Here is a 5,271-nt window from a genome sequence, read left to right on the forward strand (position 1 = left end):
AGTTAATACATGCCTGGGTTTGGTTACAAGGTTATTTATTAATATTGCTGCTGCTGCTGCTGGGGGTCATTTTGCATACACTTAAACTGATTTCCACAGACTCTTTGCACTCCATTGCCATTTAAGTTCAGTCTTTACATTCCCGCCACTGCTTCCATCGCTGTGTACCTGTGTACCACTGATCTGATGAAGTGGAGCTTAGTTCACCAAAGTAAATATGTTATCATTTTTGGTTGCTGTTTTTGCTGCAACACAGACAAAGCTAACCACACAGGAATAATAATGAATTATTATCAGCATCACCACTTGTATGCTGCCTTTCAAGGTAAAGCCTCTGGAGGCGGCTCACAACATACAGAAGCCATAAAACTCATCAGAATCTGACATAAACCTATGCTAACCAAACACGAACACATCCAAATATATCATCCTGGCAGCAGTCTGAAACAGCACAATAAATTACATATGAATCCTAGTAACTAAAAATAAGATATGGAAAACACCCACTTCCTTATTTTTCAGCAGAGATTTGTGCTGTTAGCCTGCCGATACAAACTGTTCAATATGATAGAACCAGTGACTTGGGACGGGATAGGAGGGCAGTGGGAAGGACAGGAACTTATGAGGATGGGATCTGAGATACAAGAGGAGCGATGCCCCCTTTCCTGAATTTGCACCCTATGGGTGTGAGGCGCCCAAGGTCAATATCACACAACTTCAGGCTCCCCCAAATCTCTACCACCAACCGATGATGATGATCTTTGGGGGTCCCGTGCATAGAGGCCCCTCGCGTATAATTGTCCTGTCCCGCTCCTTGGGCCAAAGATAGCCTGAGAATGGTGGCAGGCTAACTTGCACTTTTCCAGGGCAGGTTTACGATGCCTTGCACCGGACGGCCGGGGTGGGGCGGGGGTCAGCTTCGCCGTTTGCCCGGGGCAATCAAAGATCGGCTTTGCTTTGGCCCCTTCGAGGGGCTTTTGTTCCGAACACGACGAACGCCCGGGAGTTCTTCCAAATGCAGAAGGAAGCGGGAAGGGACCCCGAGCTGGATTTGTGCGGCGCCTTTAACTCCTCCGCCCTTGCCCCGCCCGCCCAGGCTCAATCTGAGCCTCCTCCGCCGCGGCGTGCACATTCTGCCAGGCCAAACCCCACCTTCCCCGCGCGGAGCCTGGAGGGCGGCAGCCGAGCTCCGACCGTGCCTGGCCGATGAGCAAGTAGCAGGGCGTGGGGAGGAGCCCGCCTGCCCGAGGAGGGAGCGGACCAGAAGCGGAACTCCGGCCTGGCAGAAGTAAGTGGTTGTGGGCGCTGGAGATTTCCTGCAATCCGATTAGGAGTTGCTAATTCCAGCCCCTCCCGCTGCTGGCAGCAGGGCCTCGGGACCCCCCCCCCCACCCGGCGCCGGCGCCGCCGCCAGCCCTGCCCCGAACTTTCCGGCACCAGGCCAGGTAAGCGACTGTCCGGGGGGAGAATTTGGCGTCTCCGTTACTTGCAAGAACTTGGAGGAAGCCAGGGAGATCTTACTTGCTTTTTAGTCCAGGGAGAAGAGTGTTTTTTGGGGGGTGCTCCTTTTCTGTCCTTAGTTAAGGAAGAATGTCTAGGGGAGCAGCGACCTTCTCTTAAATGCTGTCTGTTAAAAGGGTGCTGGGGGGGAAGGGATACTCGATCTCTCTCACATCTCCGATCCAGCATTTTATACCTTGTATGTATGGCTGGAAGCAGATCTGGGTGGGCGCCAACTTATGTGTAACGCTCTGCACGGCCTGGGCTGGGCCAAGCCAGAAGGAACAAGCAGGATTAGCCTGGGACTCTGGAAGGAGAAGGCGCATTTCTTTGAGGATCCCTTTAAAGCCAGCCAGCCCACTGGCTAAACTCCCTGGGGATGCCCTCCCTACACCCCTTGCGCTTCTCCAGCAAGCTTGTGCAGTGAAATGCCGGGTCTAGAGAGAATGATCAAACGCTGCTTATCTCCTATCTGATTTTTCTCCTGGTGTACCTTCTTTTTTGGGAATGAAGCCAAGCAACGGGAGGCGGCCTGGGAAGAGCATCCTGTCTGTACCGACATATTACTGAGCAATTGGGAGAATGAGCCTGTGCTTTGTAGCACAAAGCAGAATTATTAGCATTCTGGGCTTTGTAGCTGGGTTCGTATTCAGGACAGGGTCATAGCAGGGATAGTCAATGCTGTGCCTCCCATATGTTGTTGGACTGCAACTCCTAAAACCCCATACCAGTGCCCATGTTGGTTGGGGCTGATGGGAGTTGGGAGTCCAACATGATCTGGAAGTAGGGCTGACCCAAGGTATTTTGGCTCCTAAGGCGAGCCAGAAAATGGCACCCAACTCCCTGCCAGGGAAGAAGGGGTGTGTGAAGATCTACATCAGGAGCAAGGGGAGGAGTAAATATCTACGTTGGGACCTGCTGCTCCTGTGGATTTGCCACCCAAGGCAGTTGCTTCACCTTGCCTCATGAGTGGACTGGCCCTGTCTGGAAAATAACATGTCAAGATGCCTCCTTGTTAGTTCCTTGCTGTTTTTAATTGATGTTGACTGTGCACTTCAGGAGGTGAAGCACTGCTGAGGTCTCTCTGGGACCCCCTCTCTATACTGCACATAAGAGCACCCATGTTTTTCATCTGTATTGATGATAAAAACATAAGAAGAACTCTGCTGGATTATCCCAAAGGCCCATCTGGTCCACCATCCCGTTCTCACAGTGGCCAACCAGATGCCTGTGGGAAGCCCCTAAACTCGTATTTGAAGCACTACACTAGTATTTGGAGACCTAAAGTTTAATGAAGTTAATAGCTCTTGCTTTGTTTACTTATTTCTACAAGCAGAGAGTCTTTCACTTCTAAAGCCAACCACTAGCCTCTAATCTGGCCAGTTTAAAATGTCCTAATAGCTACTGTTGACTTATGCCATAGTTATGTCCTATATAAACAACTAAATACGTGCTTGAAGTATCAGTGGAAAAATCTCACTCTACTCCTTGGGCTGTGCATCTAGGCATCCAAAACTGGCCACTTTTTATGGACTTGGAGGCAGTGGTTGATGACTAATAGTTTCTCTTTGGTAGATAGAGCCCAAGGCCAGGGTCCTCCACTGTTGTGTAGAAGCACACACAGGATGGCCATGCTAAATTGTAGTCTGTTTTTTTCTTACAGTCAATATGGATTCCCAGTATCTGTTGGGTTTCCAATGAGTTGTCCTGCTGACTCCTTCAGCCTGGCTCAGCTAAACAAGCATCTTCCTGCCATACTTCTCAGGGCTGGAGTATAGGACTACAGTTCCCAACAGACCCAGACATGTTGGGAGTTGCAGTCCAAGAACATCTGCAGGTCACCATATTTGTTCCACACACACCCCATGGCCTCACGTAGCTGCTGCATTCTACTGTGTTCCTCATGGATGCTTTTGTTCTCATGCTGAGTGTTCTCCCCCCCCCCATTCATTTTTGTGGCTCTGGAACATGAAGTATTTTGGGATGGTTGGATGCAGCTCATGGCTGCTCTTTGTGCTCTGCTGGATTTATTGTGGCAATCTGTAGCTTTTCCTTTTCACATATCTAGGAGGAATAAACATGGGACTTACTTGCACTGATAGGGTACTTAAAATGGAAGCTGCTGTGGATTTTCCTCCTGCAGTGTAAGCCAAGCTTCCTCCTGAGTTGCCAGTGTAAATGACAGTCATACACACTAGTTGATTCAATAGTCACTTTTCGCTCTTTACCATGTTTTGACTAGGCTGTCACATTTTGATTTTTTAATTGTCATTCATCAAAAGTTTTGTTTCCCCCTGAATTTGTTTAATGATTTAAAAGGTTTGCAAAATACACTTTGGGAATTTGGAGGATAGAGAGGAACTGGGGAAGCCATCTTATGCTGAGTCAAACCATTGATCCGTCTAGTTCAGAATTGTCTACACTGAAGTGCAGCACTTCTATGCGATTTCATAACAAGGATATTCCCAGCCCTACTAGGGATGCTCGGGATTGTACCTAGGGCCACCTGTTGATGCTCTGCCACTGAAACGTGGTTTGTTGTGTCATGGACACCAGCCAAGCAGTGCTGTGCAGTCTGCTGCTGCTGCAAAAATGTTGAAATGGATTTTTCTGAGCTTGGCACTGGAGAGAAAATGACTTTAATATAATGGAAGGAGTGTACTTGCAAAACAATCTGCTGCTGAAATGTTATATCTGTATGCACCCCTGAAGTGTTGGGGTGGAGGGCAAACCTTATGTGAACGGTAGTTTTGATCTAGACCAGTCCTGTTTTGATTTGGCTGCAGTTATGGAGTCTTGATTTAAAGTGAAGCAATACACTCCAAGGAGCACTGGGTGAGTGCTTCATACTGCCACCTTCTTCCAGAGGTAGGCAATGTGGTGCCTTCTTCCAGAGGTTACTAGACAACAACTCCCATCACCCCTGACCATTGACCATGCTGACTAGGACCAACAGGAGTTGGATTCCCAACAGCATCTGAGGGCACCACGTTGCCTATCTCTGTCACTAGAAGATCTAATGCAATCCGATGAATCTATATTATTTGCCAAGGAACCACAAGCACCCAAACTAAATTATGCAAATTATCTAACAGTCAGTATAAGTTTATTGTTCTAGTCAAAAGCTATACAAACCTGCAGCATCAGTACCAGTAAAACAATGCAGAGCATGCGTCCATAATACGAGCCAGCACCCATGATGTAAGAGAGAGGTTGCCGGAGACAACAAACTTAAATCCAGCTTGATTTCAAATCAAACCTTTGAAACACCACAACAATTTATAGTGATTTTATCTAACTCCCCTTTCCTGTTTTTTTGGTTTTTTTATTTGCAGCCAGTGCATAGAGGGACACTCTCTGTTTTACAAAGCTATTTTTGTTGCTCAAGGGAACTGGACCATTTCTGCCAGGGTGTACCTGCTTGCTTGTGTTCAGGGGTGCTAACTTGAATAAAATATGGGGGGGCAGGTAAGTCCCGCCCCGCATAATCGATCACATGACACAGCAGACGAACACCATTTGAATGGCATGCCCATCAACTGCGGGGGGGGGCTCAGCCCTCTCAAATATTTTATTGGGGGGTTGAAGCCCCCTTGGCCTCTAGGAGTTAGCGCCTATGCTTGTGTTTATGAAAATTAATAATATCTGCATATATTTCCAAATTTATTGTGCTTCCAGAATTCAGGTTTCCGATCTACTGGACTTTACTCTTTTTATTGATTGGGGGGCTGAGAGTTGGGCTGACTAAAACAGGCATAGGCAAACTCGACC

The 5,271-nt window shown here is 47.9% G+C and overlaps 1 protein-coding gene and 1 long non-coding RNA gene across 4 annotated transcripts in view; one reads left to right on the top strand and one right to left on the bottom strand.

Moving 5' to 3' along the window:
* The window catches only part of LOC308583396, a 443,390-nt gene that overhangs the window by 310,367 nt on the left and 127,752 nt on the right, over window positions 1–5,271 (bottom strand). The window lies entirely within an intron of this gene.
* The window catches only part of CAPN11 (calpain 11), a 31,639-nt gene continuing 27,498 nt past the window's right edge, over window positions 1,131–5,271 (top strand). Inside the window, exon 1 of one of the 3 annotated variants that reach the window (XM_081187269.1) lies at window positions 1,131–1,288. The gene's annotated coding sequence lies outside the window, so the exon portion shown is untranslated. The other 2 variants (XM_081187270.1, XM_081187271.1) reach the window with 2 other exon arrangements.

This window comes from Podarcis bocagei (assembly GCF_964188305.1).
Source record: "Podarcis bocagei genome assembly, chromosome: 3".
Taxonomy (NCBI): Eukaryota; Metazoa; Chordata; class Lepidosauria; order Squamata; family Lacertidae; genus Podarcis; species Podarcis bocagei.